Below are 19,703 nucleotides of genomic sequence, written 5' to 3'. Positions count from 1 at the left end.
AAGAACAATACACTTTACCCATTTCAAAATCACAGTGAGACATTGTATCGGCTAGTTACTGCCTCATAACAAACCACTCCCAAACTCATTGCAATAACCTTTTTTTTTTCCTCAGACATCTATGAACTGGCTGAGATACACTGGGCATCTATACTTTAGGGTGTGGATCTGGCTGAACTTGCTATGGTGTAGACTCAAGTCTGCTCTATTCCTGTATGTTCTAGGACTCTGACTGAGCCAGTGCAGCACATAAGGGAAGCACTTGCTGTGGTGAGAATAAGCCGTCAGAAACATACTGTTCGAAGGGGTAGACTCAGAACTGGCACCCTGGCACTTCTACCCATATTCCTCTGGCCAAAGCAAATGATAAAATTAGCCAAAGGTCAAGAGGTGGTAAATCCACTACACAACTAGTGGGAATGGGATGGTGTCTGAGTTACGTGACAAAGAATGTGGATATAGAGAGGCGTGGAGAAGCAGGCCCAAAAATGCAGTTCACTGCAAACGGACCTACTTGTGTCATGCTCTGTATGTTCCTCCCAATATTTGTTCTTTATGTATTTATCTCATAGTTTTCCATCCTTCCCAGGCACACCAGCCACTTATAAACACAGCTGATCTGAAAGCTATCTAGGATGGAGGCTAGAAATTTGGACATCGTCAAGGATCAGAGCTATACTCTGGCACTTGACAGAAGCCCAGACCCTGAAGGGCCTTGCAGCTCTACAGAGCTGGGAAAACTCCCACCCCAAGAAGGCCATGGCTTGGATGGGCCAGGACCGGGGCTGGGAGCATGTGCCTACTGCACCTTGTGCTTGGACAGGAGCCCTCCCAGAGCTGGCCTCTCCCCAAAAGCATTTGACCCCCAACTAAGGGCTCAGCCTCGTTTTGAGGACAAAGTACAGTTAATAGCTTTGAAAATGCACAGCTGGAATAAAAATTGTTACCAAAGTGGGTTCTTCAAATTTTAGATAAAAGCAATTGCCTGTGAAAGCTTTAGTCAATCGAGCCGAGCTGAAGACAGCGAGACGACTTAATGCAGCTATGATAGAGAGTCGGGAACAAGTGTAGGGGAAGGTCAAGGGGACTGCCTGTGTCCGGGAGCAAACACTATCCATCTATGTTTACCACCAGAAGACAAGAGAAGGCTGGAGGAAAGGAGATAATGGTTCACCTCCTTAAGTTTGATCCCATAGCACATCTGCCTAATGGTAAGCTCTGGGCATGCCATAGCAGAGATGTCCCCCTGCCCATCTTCTGATGCCACACTGCCCCACTCAACACCTGTCATGCTCCTCAGTATCAACAAAACAGAAGCCAGCCTTGTATCCAGCACAGTGGCTTCATTCATTCTAGCCTTTATTCAGGGGCTTCAAGAATAAAGCAGGTTATTTTCCTTGGGGAAGCTCTGCATCTTTTCTAGAAGACAGACAGGGAAATCAACACTTCAATCCAAGCTGGTAAGTGTTGTGATAAAGTCTTATTCCTGGTGCTATGGGAAACTGGAGAAGAAGCATTGGCCAGAGCAAGATGGGCAGACCAGGCAGGAAACACTAGAGCTGCCTGGGTGAGGGAGAGGCTGCTGACCAGTCCAGAAAAGAGAACAAAGCCAGCAAACTTGAGACATTTGAGAATTGTAGGTAAATCTCCACTGGTGGGATAAAAGCTGGATAGGATGTGAATAGAAATGACCCCGGAGGGACAAGCAGTGCCCAGTCCATAAAAACTCAACCTCTACCCTTACAAAAGAATCAAATGGGAGTCTTGTCCAAATCTAGGGTAGAGAGATTTCTATATTAGGGGAAAATAGGATTCAAATAGGATTGTTGCCCCAGCCTCCTCTGTCCCCTCTCTGGTTCCCACAGAAGTATCCCATATTTCCAATCACTTTTTGATTTCCCAACTGGCACTCAGGTTCCCCACACCTTCCTGGAAGAACGAGAATTTCAGCTAGGTGAGTGACAGTCCAGGGGTGGGGCCTCTGTCCACTTCCAGAAGCCATGTCCCCAGGACATTCTCTGCCTTGTGCCTTGAACAGAAGTCAGTTTGAACAAGTCCACAGGTCCCATGAGACCATGAGCTCCTTGCCAGCCTCCACCAAATGCGATATCTGGCTCATGGTGGGAGTCAGATGAATAAAAAGAGGAATAAGTCGCTAATGAAAGGACAAATCAGTAAAGGAAAACTTTCTCCAGGAATGTGAGACAATAGCAATGGAAATTTTACCCCAAATGTCATTGAATGAAAAACTACATTCTTGCAGATAAGGGTATAAAAACACTTCATTACAGAGATAGATCCTGAGTGGGTCAGGGCATGGAGGCCCATGGGAAACAGGCCCTTGAAGGATAGACTATCAAGAATAGGATTGTGTATTTACATTTTGTATCCCTGGGGTGGATGGACACATACATATTTAATGAGTGGTTATTTTACCTCAAGCATGATGCTAAGTATTTTGCATATACAAACATTCCTGTAGGAGATATGGCATTTTTACCATTTTGCCCATGAGGAAACCAAGGCACAGAGAAGTTAGGAAATTAAAGAGGAAAACAGATGGAGGAAGAAGAGGGGCCCAGCACCAATTCAGCTGATGACTCCAGCATTTGCAATCCTAGTCCCGTAGCTACACTGCAATGCTGCACACACACACACACACACACATGCACACATATGCATGCAAACACAAAACTGAGAAATGGCATGACTTGTCCAAAATATAAGTCAACCCTAGGAGGGTAAATCAGACATAGGCAGAGGTACAAACAGAGGCATAGGTATATATGGAGATAAAAGGATAAAAATGGACATATTGATCATCTTCTGCAGATAGATGTTAGAATCCCAGGACCTGAGAAACTAATCATGCTCTATGAAAGTCACCCCTCACTGTGAAGTTCACAAAAGGAATCTCTAGGCAGAGAAAAAGGTCAGCCAAGTTCTATGTTATAACTGTGAGGACTGAGCTTCCTTTGTCTCTCTCTTCTGTATTTTGTCTCTCTAAGGCTGAAAAATATCTAGGAAGAGTAAGCCATCCAGGGAGAAGCAAGAACCAGAGAAGGTTCACTCGCCTGGAGGGTCTGCTCTACAGACCTCGAGCTCAGGCCTGGATGTTAGGCCTCTCCAACAGACCAGACTGCATTATGCAATGGTCTTCTTGACATCCTGTGATATAATAATTTATCTGAATGCCAAAAATGTATTTCTTATATATATTTGGTCTTTATCCATATTTCCTGAAAATACTTCAGAGCCACAAAGGTGAAATGGGTGTCTTGTTATTACTGAAGGTGGCTTTTGAGCCCCATGTAGGGGTGGGGACTGGTTGCCAGGAGGACCAATCGTGTGATTAGAGGCTTGGAACTTTCAACCCCACCTGGAGTTTAGGGGAAAGGGGCTGAAGGTTGAATCAATCACCACTGGCCAATGATCTAATCAATCATGCCCCCGTAATGAAGCCTCCATGAAAACCCAAAAGGACAGGGTTCCAGGTTGATGAACACACAAATATGTAGGGGAGTGGCCCACCTGGAGAAGGTACAGAAGCTCCTCACCCCTTCCCTATACCTATCCCTGTTCTCTTCATCTGGCTGTTGATTCATATCCTTTATCATTTCTTTTAATGAACTGGTAAATGCGTTTCCCTGAGTTCTGTGAACTGCTCTGGTAAATTAATCGAACCTAAAGATGAGGTCTTTAGAACCTCCAATCTGTAGCCAGCTGGTCAGAAGCATAGGTAACTGCCTGGGGCTTATGCCTGGCATCTGAGGTGGGGAGGAGGGGAGTACTGTGGAATTGAACCCTTAACCTGTAGCATCTGATGCTATCTCCAGGTAGATAGCAGTGTCAGAGTTGAGTTGAATTATCAGACACCCTTCTGGTGTCCAAAAATTTCTTGGTGTGGTGGGAGGGAGAGGTCTCCTCCTCCATGTTGAAATTGGGTCTGGGAACCTTAAAAGACATCCCCACCTGAGCAGCGAGAGGCAGCTGACATTAAATAAGCCAAACCTGCATGTAGGACCTACTCTGCAAACTGGATCTTCTTCTTGTACCCCCTCTTTCAGGGAATGGCACCCCCACCCTGCAAATTTTACAAACCAAAACAGGAGAATCATTCTTGACATCCACATTTCCCCCATACCCCAGAACCTACTTGTCAGCAAGTTAGGTCAATGTCAGCAAGTTAGTGTCAAACAGCACTTTGCCCCATCTCCTAAGCTGTCACCTAAGCTGTGATTCTATCTCACCACCTTTGGAGGTCTCCCAAACCAGCACTGTGTGTCACCTTAGAATTCAAAATGTCCTGAGGGAACCAAGGGTATATGACTCTGCAGAAAGGGCAATGCCTTGTTCTCACCCTCCTGACATGCTGTGGACTTGGTGTGCTCAGTTCACCATGGTATTTTCTTAGTTGATACTAGAATCTTCTTGACCCTTTTTAACAGGATGGAAAGTGACCCTTTTTACCACCTGCCTAAGTGCATAGGATCATTTAACTTAGTAATGACTCATTTTTGTTGTTGTTACAAAAAGGTTTGTTCTTCCAATTTGCTGATCTTCTGTGATGGCATATGGCTATTAATAATATGCTTCCTGGCAGATAGTTTTAAAATATAAACACACTGAAGTAAACCTCATTCAAAGTTTAATGTTTTAGGAATGAGTGAGACAAATTATTTTCAAATAAATTTGTGCTATGGAGAGAGTGTCTTGAAATGGTATTTGAAAATGTTAATAATATTACATGATTTTATTGCCAAAAACATGTAGTTTATTTCTAAAAATTTTCATCTAGACACACTTTAAAAACCTGAAAATGAAGGGTGCCTGGGTGGTTCAGTCCATTGAGCATCTGACTCTTGATTTCAGCTCAGGTCATGATCTCAGGGTTGTGGGATTGAGCCCCACGTCTGGCTCTGCACTGAGAGCTAAGCATAGAGTCTCTTAAGATTCTTTATTTCCCTCTCCCTCTCTCCCTCTCTCTGTCTTTCTCTCCCTCTTTGCACTTCCCCACTTGCATTTTTTCTCTAAAATAAAAATTAATAAAAATAATAAAAAATTGAAGATGGACTATTCTAGCCTATCTAATCTTTAAAATTAAGTATTTGGTTTTTAAATCCACTTGTTAAATTACAAAAATGCAACACTTTTTTATTTATTTTAAAAAACAATTGACTTGGGGAGCCTGGGTGGCTCAGTGGGTTAAGCGGCCGACTTCGGCCCAGGTCATGATCTCGCGGTCCGTGAGTTCGAGCCCTGCATCGGGCTCTGTGCTGACAGCTCAGAGCCTGGAGCCTGTTTCAGATTCTGTGTCTCCCTCTCTCTGACCCTCCCCCGTTCATGCTTTGTCTCTCTCTGTCTCAAAAATAAATAAACGTTAAAAAAAATTAAAAAAAAAAAACAATTGACTTGACATCAAGAAAATTGAAATTTATTAGCCAAATCCCAACAAAAACCTTCATATATTTTGTGGATGGGACTAAAATAATGAATATCATATTTTAATAAAGCAGCCAGTGATGTCTTTGTTGCATTTGGATCCACATATTGTTACAAAATGAAAATTCCAGTAACAAACAGACAATAAAGTGAATATTGAAAGAAACTGTACTTCAAAATGGAATTTCTGTATTGCAAAATAATATACTAAGATTCAACAAACACTATGAAGCATATTCAATCATATGTTTGAACCATTTATAAATAAAATAAAATAAAAATATTTTAAGTATTATTTAATCTTTATAGAAATATTAGTTTCTATTATATATGCATACATTTATCAGCACATGATGTTTAGTTTACTTTTTAGAAATGAATGAACAGATACCTATTTGGGGGGCATCTGCTCAATTTCTTCTTCTTGCTGGAGTGCAAAATCTAACAATGCAGAGATCATTGACCTGAGGCACCACGTAGCCCCTCCTTAATGTTCCCCCACACCCACCCTTACACCATTCCAATACACTGCCTGCCCCATAGCCTGACTAATCTGTTCAGACTCGGCTCTTATTAATGCCCTTAGGAAAGAGACCCACATCTAATGCCTTGTCCTCACTGACTATGGTCACTTCCCTCCAGTTCCCTTAAGGCAAGGCCTTTGCCCACACTGTTCCCTGGGCCTCTCCTTCCTCCCTAATGAAAGAGCACTGGAAAGGCTCCTTGATCCACTGCTGTTACCACCTCCAGCTGCCACAGGGTGCATTGTAGACTAATGCAACACAAGGCCAAAGGTGCATGTTCACAGTGCAACCAAGATCCAGGCTCCACCACAATGGAGGGGAGAGTCTCCAGGCCAAGACCACAGCCTTGCTCTCACTCTCAACAGTGCTTCTGTGAACACAGGCATGTTTTGAACACTCCAAGAATAGTGACATACAGGCTTTACCCATCAATGTGGATCCATCAATGCCCAGCACAGTGCCTGGTGTATTCAGTAAATATTCAATCAGCATTTGTTGAATAAATCAATCACTTTGTGGAAAAGTAGGGTCTAGAGGGACTTCCACCATCAACCACACGCTGTGTCAAAACATCCTTCCTTCGACCCTTGCTCCCCAGTCTCTGCACATTTTTCCTTAATTTTGTTTCATTTCAAGCCATGTGTACCTTTCCTAGACCCTATAACACATCCAGCAGTGCTCTCTAGGTCCACTTCCCCTTAGGAGTTTCCATCCTTTTCCCTCCCCGTGGACCCTGGATCTCCTTATGCAACCCAAACCACCTTCTCCTTTGACAGCCAGGGAACTGATCAAATTACCAAAGGTTCCACAATCCCAAGGTGAGAAAGGCCTACTAGTCTTTGCAAATCCAGTAGAATCACTCAAGCAGAGCTCAGCTGAATAAAGAAGGTAAGTTTTCCTTCAAGGAAACTTGACCCTGATACTTATCTCAGACCCAGGAGGTTGGGTGGAACTGCAAATTCTCACTGGGAACCATTGTCAGATCTGTGCAGCCTGCCAGCAGTGTGCAGACAGTGTCACACAGGCTGTTGTTGGGAATGGCCAGTCTACAAGAGCCCTCTTATTCGCTCACAGTGTCACAAGGAGTTTCCAGCTATGAGGTCCCTAGAGGATCCAAAGTAACTTTGAGAGTAACAGGAAGATATGTAGAAAGAAAGGAACAAAACAGCAACCACAGAAAAATGAGTTGACTACTCCTTCACCAAAATAATAAGTACCATGATGCACCAGGTCCCAGCACAGACCCATGAACTAACCAGACTACAGACCCATGAACTGAATAACCCGTGGGTCAGGGTGGAAAGTGAAGACCGCATGGGAGGCCAGGTCAAGTTCTGCAGAGAGAAGAGAGGGTCCTTCCCAGAGGGTTCTCCTGACACCTCAAAGGTTGGGGTCTGGTAGGGATGCATCCAGAAGGAATCTAGAGACAGGATGAATGAAAATCAGTGGATGCGTGGAATTCTGGAAAAGCTAGAAAGGTGAATAGCCTGGCTAGGGGAGCAAGCCTCTCCTGAGGTCTTAATGTAATACCATCCTGGAGATAAGGAAAATATCCATGGCTGAGGGTAAGATGAATGGATTTATAAGCTTCAGGATGGCCTGAAATTTGTGTCTATGTAATGCTGACTATTCCTACTATGGGGGGTTTTCTGTTAATTTAACTTCTAAATATAGCTATGTGGTAAGATTTTTTTTTCCTCCATAGTTCAGATATCCCCAGGAGTGCTTGGAAAGGGGGAGGAGAGGTGCCAAATGGCAAAACTCCATAAAACCAATTACCTGGGAAATTTTGTGGGGAAAAATTCATCGTGATACAGGTGTTACATGTAGTTTATAAGTCAGGACAAGCCCTGCATTTATGAGCCATAAACGAAAATATTGAATATTCAATGTCCATTAGCCTTGTGGCTCTATAGTCTGAATCACTTGCTAAATGTGCCCTCAATGCATGAGTGCCACCATCCACAGTGATTAGACTGCCAGCCCCACCTCTGCTCAATTCTAAACCACTAGCCTCTTTTCAGTGTGTATTTTGCTTGGGGTTGCAATCTTCCTCTTGGTCCAGATCTGTGTGCGTCATCTAGACCTCACCTGAAATGTTCCAGTCTGGCATCTGGCCACTCTAGGATCGAGCTCTCAGCTACCCGTTCATCCCCAACGATTCTCAGCACTGACTCTAATCATTCTCTCTCCCTCTCCATAAAGATGAGAGTGCAGAACAAATTAAAGTGATGATATAAATATATTATAATAAATATATAAATATGCATTAGCCATATGACAAGAAATACGAGCATATGTTCAAATAAACCTCCAACACCACCGTCCACATCCTCACACTCAGCTGATACGCTTGCTCTTTATCTCACTAAGAACCCTGAAGTAGCAAGAAGAGAGGCCTTCCAGAAACTCCACCATGTCACATACACAACTGCAGGCACCCAGTTACCCAGCTCCCTCCCTGCCCTCTGTAGGTGGACTGCTTAGCACTGAGTCCCATCCCTTCTCACTGACTTGAGGACAATGCTCCAGTATCTGCCCCCTTTCTCTCCTACACCATCAAAGCTTTTCCTCTCTATGGCATTGTTCCCATAGATATATATGTTATACACACCCTAGGGTGACTCTCAGTGAGTTACTTTCTTGTGTAAACCTGCCCCTGGACTGTAGGCAGGATCTGTGACTTGATTCCAGCCAGTAGAATATGTCGAAGGTGATAGGATACATATCACTGTATTATATCATCTCATCTGGCAATGGTGAAAAGATCTTGCAGATGTGATTTAAGTTCTCTACTCCTGCTGACTTTGAATCCATCAAAAGGAGGTTATTCTGAGTGGGTTTCACCTAAACAGAGGGAGCCGTTTATAAAGGGCTTAGGCCTTCACTGAGCTGAAAGGTTCCCTTGCTGGCCTTGAAGTGAGCCATCACCTTGTGAGAGGGACCTATGAGAGGGCCACGTGGCAAAAACCACAAGTGGTACATGAGAGCTAGGGGGCCCCAGCTGACAGCTAGCAAGGAAACAGAGACCTCAATATGACAACTGCAAGGAACTCAATTTGGCCAACCACTATGTGATTTTGGAAGGGGATTGCAGCTCCCAAAAGGCACAGACCCATGATGGCAGCTGTGAGGAGCGCTGAGCTGGAGTCACTCTGCTGCACGTGGTTGCATGGCTGATCTGTGGAAACCGGAAACCGTCATGTGATGTATGCATGTGTATAAGTTGCTAAGTTTGTGGTAATTTGTCACACAGCAATAGAAGTACACTGTCATTTCTTCCACTCTCCTCTCCTGACCTCACTTCTGCTGAAGGTACCACCCCTTTTGTCTTTTCCCTTTGAGAGTAAAAGCCCTTAAAAAAGGTGGGCTGTGGGGCGCCTGGGTGGCGCAGTCGGTTAAGCCTCCGACTTCAGCCAGGTCACGATCTCGCGGTCCGGGAGTTCGAGCCCCGCGTCGGGCTCTGGGCTGATGGCTCAGAGCCTGGAGCCTGTTTCCGATTCTGTGTCTCCCTCTCTCTCTGCCCCTCCCCCGTTCATGCTCTGTCTCTCTCTGTCCCAAAAATAAATAAACGTTGAAAAAAAAAAAAAAAAAATTAAAAAAAAAAAAAAAAAAAAAAAAAAAAAAAAAAAAGGTGGGCTGACCTGCGTCTGACATTTCCTCCAGTCCTCTCTGGAACCCATTCCAGTCAGGCTCTTGGTCCCATTACCCCTCAGTAACTGTTCTTATCTAAAATACCAACGACCTCTCTGTTGCCAAATCCAGTGGTAAATTCTCAGTTCTCACTTACTGGACACATCAGCAGCACTTGGTGCAGCTGATCACTCTCTCCTGTCAGTTCTCTTTTTCTTCGTGTCTTTAACACCAGGAGTGCTTGGTTTTCCTCTTATCTTTCTGCCACTCTTTCTCAGACCCCTCCACTTTGTCATCCCCTGTCCTGTAAGCCCTGAAATGCCCCGTCCTCAGTCTCTACACTGATCTCATTCAGTATCATGGCTTTAAAAATCATCTGTAAATTGGTGGCTCCCAAATGTCCATCTCAGTCTAAGCCTTGCCCTCGACCTCTGGAAGCACCTACCTGCCTATCCATCACCCACCCCAGCCCCGGGGATAAAATTGGCATCTGAGATTCTAAAATGGAGCCCTAGTGTTGCCTGGGTGGCTCAGTCCACTAAGCATCCAATTCTTGGTTTCACTCAGGTCACAATCACACAATTCGTGGCTTGGAGTCCCGCATCAGGATCTGCACTGTCAGTGTGGGGCCTGCTTGGGATTTTTCTCTCCCTTTCTCTGCCCCCCGACATTTGCTATAAATAAATAAATAAATAAGCTCCAGACTCTTGCTCACCAACCCTGCTGTCCCCACTTCCATTCCTGGCCACTCCATCCTTTCAATGGTCAGTCCAAAAACCCTGGAGTCAGTCTTAATCCTTTCTTTATCTCACACACCATATTCAACCTATCAACAAACACCTTCTGCCTTCACAACACTTCTGAAATCTGATCAATCCTCACAACTTCTCCTGCTATCCCTCTGCCCAAGCCACTGTAATGTTTCCCAGACTATTACAACAGGTCCCTATGTGGGTCCTCAGCCTCTGATTTCTTTATCGGTCAAGTAGTGTGCATGAATATTCTTCATAAAAAACTACTCCGAAAGGACGGAGGCCAACATGGATCCTGGTCCAGGCCTGTGACACCCCACCTAGAGACACTGCCAGCTCCGGCTGATTCTCAAATGGAGGGGGACTTAAGTACCAGAAGGACAGATAAACAGATTAACACTTTTCCCACCCTCAGCCCCAACCTGTGTGATAAAGCTCCCAAGACTCCTTACCTGGCAAACAAGGGCCTTTTGCACATTCATGCCAACCTAACTCTCCAGCCTCTCCCCTCCTTGAGCCCCCCACTCCAGACTGTCCTCAGTCCTTAAAACCTTCTCCTCATCCACACCGTAGAGACTTGCACGTCCTGGAGGGCTTGCTCTCTCCACCGGGAAAACTCACCCCGTTCTTGGGAACAGATCAAATGCATCCTCCTCTTTGAAGCCTTATTTGAGTCCTTTGGGAAGTTAGTGATTCACTCTCCTCAGTGGTAAATCTACATTGATCTGTGTGATTCTTTCATTAATATCTGCCTTCTGTGTCTGCACTACAATCTCCATGAAATCCGAGACTGACTGTTTAAATTCTTTGGACTCACTCTCATAACCAGCATACTTCCAGCATGCTGCCTGGAACTCTAGAGAAGTATGTGTTGAATGAATGAATGAATTAAGACCCCCATGAAGACCTTGGGACAACCTTCCTTACTACATGTGCTCTGATTATTTATGCTCATCTTCCCCTGTCTCCCCAGAAAGTACACACTGCATGCCCAGGCTAGTTGTCTTTGCAGACAGACAGTGGAGAGTCATGGTTAGGGCATCGGCCCTGGGCTCAGGTTGTCTCACTCTGAGACCCATGCTTTCCTGCTTTCAGCTGGTATCCTTGGGCAGGGTAACCTAAGCCTCAACTTCTTTTCATGTACAAATGGATGAACAAGGATGCCTATGTCATAGAGTTGCTCTGAGCATTAATTGTAACAATCCCCATGAAGCACTCCACATCGCACCTGGTGAACACTCAGCAAATATCAGGCAGTATTAGCAATCTCACAGATCACATTAGTGCTGGAAGCAGGGGTTTCCCAGCATTTGGCAGGGCTCAGGCACAGTAAGCCATCAATGATACCCATGTGTGACTGAGTGAGAGAGACACTCCTTGCCTTCCATGGCTCTCTGCTGGTGCAGCTCCAGGAACTGCCATTTGTGTTTCCAGCCACACTGAGTGTGGGGAGTGTCCCATTCTGGCTTCCAGGTCAAGTGTTTGTTTGCACAGCACTTCCCCCCAGCCAGGCAACAGCAGCTCATGGCTGAAACTTAACTCTGTGTCCTCTCTGTTGACTTTCGTTTCATAGATTTGTTGCCCTAAAAGGTTGAAATTACAGTGTTTATATTGTGATAAAAGTCCCTGCCTCGGTGCTCCTGTTATTTGTTAAAATGTATAATAGCCATCTCTAAGAACCCTGCCTTAGAGGACAGAGGCAACATACCTGTGCTGCTAGCAGTGACTGGGGCACCTCTGAGCTCAGGTAGGGAGCTGGAGACAGGCAAGGCTGTGCTTGGCTCCAGGGCTCCCAATGGTGATATTTATGAGCTTAGGATCCTGGAAATGGGAGTGGAAAGTCTGGGGTAAGGAGAGGAGGTATGAAGTTGAACTGAGAGCTAAACTTCCTAGTGGAGAAATGCAGGCAGGCCCTCCAGGCTTCAGCACAATGAGGATGTTGGCACAGGTCACTTATTTACAGGAATAGGGGTCTTGCCCTGAACCTCACCTAGGCTTTCCTGGCTCGCCAGCTCTCCAGACTTTCCCATCCTCCAGCTCCTTCAGAACGTGTCCACCTCATGTGCTGGGTCATCAGCCTGCTGCCTCTTTGGAAAGCTGTATGATAAACGAAACTCTTCAAATTGCTAGTGCCAAAATTAATCTTAACTAGTAATTCCTGAATTCAGTAATGTCCCACTCAAAGGAATGATTTTCTAATGATGAAATTTTAAGCAGAAACATATCGGACCAAGAGAAATTTGGGAGGAGATTAGCCGTTAAGAATAGCTCAAATCACACTGGAATAAGACTACTCATCCCTGCTGTGTATTCACCCAGCTCTGCTTCCTGCAGGGATGGCACAGCAAGGAAATACTAGTGCTATTTGGGAGGATGCTTCTATTTTGAGAGTGCCTTGTAAGATGCCCTTCCACCCTCAACCTACATCAAAATTGCAGAGCTATCAGAGAACCAAAGGGCTTGAGGGACTTTTTCAGATGAAGAATCACAAATAAGTTGTGATTTATCCAAGATCACATTGTTCACAAACTGGTTCCCTGACTCTTGGTCAGGTGTTCTTTCCATTATGTGTAAAAGACAGGTAACACTTCCTCCACCACCACCACCAGGGATGGCACTAATGGAGAGATGCCAGGAACAACCTTGTCTGTTCTGCCCATTCCCTTCTAAAAGTCATTTATTATAAAATCAAATAGTAAACATTTCCTCTGCCACACTTTTCCTGTTTCTTTTTTTTTTTTTTTTATTTTATTTTTGGGACAGAGAGAGACAGAGCATGAACGGGGGAGGGGCAGAGAGAGAGGGAGACACAGAATCGGAAACAGGCTCCAGGCTCCGAGCCGTCAGCCCAGAGCCTGATGCGGGGCTCGAACTCACGGACCGTGAGATCGTGACCTGGCTGAAGTCGGACGCTTAACCGACTGCGCCACCCAGGCGCCCCGGCACACTTTTCCTGTTAACTACCATAACTTAAAGCACTTAAGGCTAACAAGGAGGCTAAAAAAGAAAATTCCAAAAGAGTTCCAGGCACCAAGGCAGCTAAAAACGATGGCACTCGAAGCTCATCTTTTTCAGTCACAGGAAGTCACCCTGACCCACATAAACTGAAGAACCTGAATGTTACAACCCTGCTTTGAAGAAGATTTGCTGTAGTTGAGTTCAAAGGGAATGAAAAACTAGGTCAGTTGCCCAGAGTTTTTAAAGAAGAAAAAAGGAAAGGGGGAAAAAAAGTTATATTTCTAATGAAATTGATATCTTCCATCCTCTATTGTCTTGGTTCCTAACCAAGTGAAATAAACGAACTGGTAAGTTTTGAGTTTGTGTCAAAGGTATAGCCTAAATACCCAAAAATCAACAGCTTGGGTAATTGAGGTCACTTCTGCCTTGGCCTACCCTCCTTCCCTGGAGTTCCCCACTGTGGGAGCAATCTATACTAAAGAATAGCCTGGTAGGTGTGAGACTTGTTCCCTTGCAGGCTGGAGTCAGACCCCCAGCCTCTCACCATGGAGCCAACTCCCATCCACACCAGTGGCTGCTACTGTCTTGTCTCCCTTCATTCAGTCATCCATTCATGGATTCATTCATCAGATACTAAAACATCAGCCTTGTTGTGCCAGGTCCTTCTACCCTGTTCACCCTGGGACTGAAATGACACATTTCCTGGTAATGGGGGCCACTCATTGAAGAGCTAGGACTTTGTACATGGCATCTCACATAGGTCTTAAAGATAGCCTGCAAGCAAGGTGTCATTTTTCCCAGCTCATCAACAAGGTTCAGAGAGTAATTAAGGACTCTAGGTCTTAAGCGCATCTTCTTCCTCCAAAGCCAGTATTTTTTCTGCATCAGGGTCCACTTCAGTCCAGTACATAGCTGGTAGCTTCCACATCCAGCCACACCTGACATGCTTGGTTCATCCCCTTCATCTACTTCCCAGTGGAATTTGTTTATATGTCTTTCCCAGAATGCTGTAAGCTCCTTGGAGAGTAGTGGCCTCTTACTTTTTGAATGAATGTGTTTTTAATAAAATAAAAGTCCCCTCAAAAGGTAGGTGACCACAATAGAGCCAGCTAAGAATGGAGAGGGTAGGGAGTTGCTCTTCTGCCCCATACTCTCCCTCATGCCCAATCCCAGGGGCAGGCTCAAAGACACTGTTTATGCCTTTGTATTCCTCAATATCTGGCATCATTGCCAAAAATACTTGGTCCTGCACTATCCTCCTCCCCAATAGTCTGGTTCTGTGAGTTTCCTTAAGACCTTAGGTCAGACCCAATCCCAGAAAAACAGACGGCACACTGGAAGGAAAATTTGGTCCAGGGCCTCTTAGATGGCATGGGGTGTCAACAAGGGGTGGAAGGCACCTTGGACCAGCAACAGCAGGAAGCCAGTATTGCCATGGCACCTGAGGGGGTATAGGGGAAAGACCTCTCACAGCCACCTGGCAGGAGCTATCTTTAGGAATTCAGCCATCCACAGAAGTGCAGGCAGGTATGGAGGGACAGAATCCAGGAATAAACACCCTGACCTCCTCCTACTCCTTCTCTATCCACTGGCTGAGTCTACATGAAGCCAGTCAGCAGAGGACTCTAGGTGATGCTCTCTAGGTGAAGTCAGCCTCCAAGACACAGAGCAGGCAGGGAAAGACAGAGAATGGGTCAGGAAGGAGGAGGGGTTTGACAAGGAGAGGAAAACCACCCCTTCCTTCCAAGGACTTTAAGACATTCCCAACGATGCTTTAGACTTGCCTCCTGGGAGACTTAAAAGCACACCGTCAACAAGAAGGCCCTCTGCTGTGGCTCTCACCTCATGCTTCTAAATCAACGGTCTGGTTCCCAGGCCACCACTGCCCTAATGAACAGAGCAGAAGCTAATGGAGAGCAAAGAAATATTTCTTATCTGAAATGTTTCACATCAATGACCCTTCACAGAATAACTACTATGTGCCAGACATTTATACTCAGACAAATGAGATGCTCTGTAGTCTAGGTCTTTAAGGAGCTCCTGATTTTATTGGGAAAACTGGTCATGTGCTGAAAAGTTAAAGACAAGATACCTGTGCTCAAGAGCTTGGTTAGGGAGTGCCATGTAGGGGGAAAGCCATAAATGTGGTTGGGTCAGGCCACCTGGAGGGAGGCCCTGGTCTTGCTGCTCCCCAGATGTATGACCCTAACAATTCATTCCCCCTCAGTTTCCCCTCCTGTTAAAAAAGGAGGTCGGCCTGGCTCGGTGGTTCCACAAGTGCTAGTAGGGCAGAGAATATGAGTACTTTGTGAATCTCACAGAGCAGACAGCCTGCAGTGGTCAGTGAGGCTCCACATGGGGAGCAGGCCTTAAAGCAGGCCAGGAAGGATGGGCAACACTGGAAAAGGCAGAGATGGGAGGAAGGGCTCTTGGGACAGAGGAAACAGCACAAGTAAACACATGGAGGCAGGAGAGCACTCAGTCCATGAGGCTGGAATGGCAGGGGCATGATTCTAAGTGTGTCTTACAACCAAATGGGTCCTGGGGAGGCTCTCAGGTTGAGTGGATGGGGGTAGAGGGAGATGAAAAGCAGATGATGTGCCCCTATCAAATTATAAACCTGCCCACCACTGAAACCCAAAACTTGTTTGCCTTCGCTTTGCTTAATGAGAAGAGTGAGAATCTGGAAAATCAAATAAGAGCCAACTCTGGAGAGTTAACTTGGGAATCAATTGCACTAGACTTATATTTGGAAAACACAAATCAGATCAAGTCACTCTTTTGCTCCAAGCCTTTCATGGTTCCTTTTGCCTATGGAACAGAGTCCAAACTCCTTAGCTATTTTTTTTAGAGAGAGAGAATGCATAAGTGGGGGAGATGGGCAGAAAGAGAAAGAGAGAATGAGAATCTTAAGCATACTCCATGCTCAGTGCAGTCTGACACGAGGATCGATCCCACAACCCTGGAATCATGTCCCTGAGCCAAAATCAAGAGTCTGTTGCTCAATGGACTGGGCCACCCGGACGCCCCAAACTCCTTAGCTTAACAAGCAATCTTGCCCAGTCCCACCTCGTCAGGCTGCTCACCCTGCCCTAAGGAAGCTACTTCCTTCACCATTTCCCTAAAATAAGCCTTTTCAAACATAAATTGTTCAGTCATTCATTCAGCAAGGATTTATTGAGCATTTACTTTGGGCTAGGCCTGGACATTAACAAAGCAATCAGAACAAATACAATGCCTCTTTTCTTGGCACTTAAAGTCTGGAGAGGGATAGGAGTTTCAAACAGTAATTACAACCAAGATCATTGCTAGAAAGAGAAGCGCAGGCTGAGGTGGGCTCTAAGATGTAACTGAAGGGCCTAACCCATTTTAGGGAGGTGGGGGGAGGGGACAAGCAAGCTGCCCTCTAGACACCTGAAGGCTGAGTTGGACTCAGACAGTCAATGGCAGAACAGGCATTAGGGCAGAGGGGGAGGTATTCCAGTCAGAGGGAATAGCAGCCTTTGAGGCTGGACCGCGCTAAAGAAGTCACATCAACTTTCACTGGTGTGAGCATCAGGATGTGCCATCCTGGATGTGGCTGCAGAGGTCTCCCTGGTAAAGCTGGTTTTATGCTCTTCTGAGGGCAATGAAATGTCACGGGGGTTGGGTAAGAATAGGAAAGGCATGATCACTTTTCTGATTGTATGGAAAATGGAATGTGAGAGAGAATGAAATTTTTTCTTTTGGAATCTGCTTCCAAGCCCTCTCCCTTAGCAAATGGTTTGTCTTTCCAGAGTCTACCTCTTTTATGTGGTCTTTCCTGGCCCCATCAGGCCAAGTAATCACTCCATCTTCTCCACATCCTCATCCCAGAAACTGCAAAATTCCACTTTAATATCTATTACACTGAATTGTGAATTCTTATTCTACCAGTCTCCCCTCACTGGATTATCTGGGCAAAGACCTAATTGTTTGGGGGGGGGGGGGTGTTGTTGCTGTCATTGTTGGGTTGTGTTGTGTTGTTTTGTTTTGATCTCTGTGCCCTTGAGACCCAGCAGAAATCCTGAACCTGGCAGACAGCCAATAAATATCTATTAGTTACTGATTAAATTAATTAAATACTGAAATCTCTAAGGAATTTCCTGTGGTTGACCTCTCTCTGGAGCTGCATCCTCATACGCATACAGCAGTGTCTGAATTTTATCTCAAAGACTGACAGAGATCCTTTCAAACCTTCATTGATAGATTCCCAGTACAAGCCAGAGCCCGCTGACCCAGAAAAAGAGCTTTATGTTAGCAGGAATGAAGGGCACAGTGGGGGGTGCAGCAGCACAAGGGCCAGTTGTTTTGGGGCAACTCAAGCCCAAATTAAAAAAAATCTTACAGTGAGACTGATACTCTACAGTGTATGTGTTTAGGTTAAAGAGGGACGGGAGTACAAAGTCTTTCTAGTGGCTGTGAGCAAGAAACAAAAAAGGGCAGATAGCTTCGGTGGCCCAGGTTCAAGGCCAATGACTACTGCCAGCCCCTTTGATTGCCAGGCTTTTCGCTTTCCGTGCACTGGACCAAAGAACAGGAGCCCCACATGTTCACCTACGCAGGAAGGGAGACACACACCCTGCCACATTTACATTCCTGTGTGCACATGGTGTTTTCAAGTCCTGGGATGTGATGTTGATGAAAGACAGTTAATTCAATTTCTATGGAGAAATTGATTAATGGACTGGATTAAAAGAAGTCCCTTGTGTCCGCAGCCTTTGCCCGGCATACCAATTCTGTGTTATCTCCCTGGCTTTCTCCTTCCCTCCTCACTTGCCACTTTGACAATACACACTGGGGCCCAGCAGGAGAAGGAGGGAGGAGAGGAAAGATGAGAAGCCACAGATTAGGGCCATAGCACACCTCTATATTTAATTAGTTCTCTTAATATTTTTAAAAATAATAAAAGAGCCCTGTGGGGGATATACTGATCTGGGGATTGTTCTAGTGATTGGCAGATGTTCTGGAGCAGGGACTCTGCCAGAGAGTCCTTCAAGGCCTTTCAACCTTCTCTTCAGTGGGAAGGAGAGAAGGCACATCCCTGCCCACCCGGAATACAGCAGAAGTCACAGCCTCCTTGAAAGGCCTACCGGTGTGAGGGCAAGACCCAGAGTCACACCAAGCCCTTTCCCAGGCTGCCCTCTCAGACCTCCAGGCCCCAGGCCAGCAGCCAGAGAACACTGGGCCTACAAATGCTCGGGCCAAGGAGGGCCACGCAGCTCACTCCCGGGCGAGGAGTTGCCTGGGCTCACACTCACCTGGTGACGTTGGGAAAAGCACGGGAAGCAGGGGGCAGACAACGTGACCCCAGAGAGCCCTTCCTGACCTCAGCTTTGTGGGGGCAGTATTCATAGCACCTTTTACTCTCAGACCCTTGTGCTTTTCACCGGCCTCCCAAATCTGTGATCAGCTTTCACTCTACATTCTGAATCATAAAAGTGAGACCAGGTGCTGTGGTCTGAATGTCTGTGTTGTCCCAAAACCCATATGTTGAAGCTCTGACCCACAATGTGCTGGTATCAGGAGGTAGGGCCTTTGGGTGGTGAGTAGGTCAGAGGGTGGAGTGCTCATAATGGGATTAGACCTTTGAAATCGGCTAGTGCCTTGATCTTGGACTTCCCACCTTCAGAATGTGAGCAATATATTGCCATCGTTTAAGCTACCCAGGCTATGGTATTTTACCCAAATGGACAAAAAGACACCCAGAGAAATTATTTCATCAATGTAAAGAAATCAATAAATATGCTATCCTTTCTGTATGTACTTGATGTGCCTACTTTCACAGTGTAACTGATTGCAAGGAAGTTCACCTTAGGATAATAACACAGGACAGGTACATTAGTGGGCACCACCTCCTGACTCCGCCCTTCCCATCCCCCATTAGAAATGGGATCCATCAAGTGTCTTTATTAATAACCTAGTCCTCTGGCTTTAGTTAAGAACAACCTGCTCTGGCTTTTGATTAATGTTCGTTGTGGCTGTGCTAAGGTTTCCTGTACCTCGGTGGCAAGAAGGGAGCCCACGGAGCTCCAGCAGACGTGTCTGGTAGGTCTCACACACACACACAAGCTGATGAATAATTTATTCAAATGAGTCTGTGAATGTTAGACAATATTGCATTACAAAATAAATCAATTATGATTTAAAAAAAAGAAATCTCAGTTTGTTGAAAAACATTGCAAACACAGGCGATTTTCTCTTTATTAAAAAAAGTGAAATCTCATTTCAATAAGAATCTGTTACAACAGCAACAGAGCCATTTCAGTGACTCCTTAATAGAATGCCCCCCTAAACAAACTACATCTGCCAGATGCCTGCTTTACCTTTTTCAATTAAAATTCTGCTCCTATTGTTGGAAGGTTAACTTTGAACT

The sequence above is a fragment of the Prionailurus viverrinus genome, chromosome B1 (genome assembly GCF_022837055.1).
Source record: "Prionailurus viverrinus isolate Anna chromosome B1, UM_Priviv_1.0, whole genome shotgun sequence".
Lineage (NCBI taxonomy): Eukaryota > Metazoa > Chordata > Mammalia > Carnivora > Felidae > Prionailurus > Prionailurus viverrinus.
Note: the sequence above shows the minus strand (reverse complement) of the source record.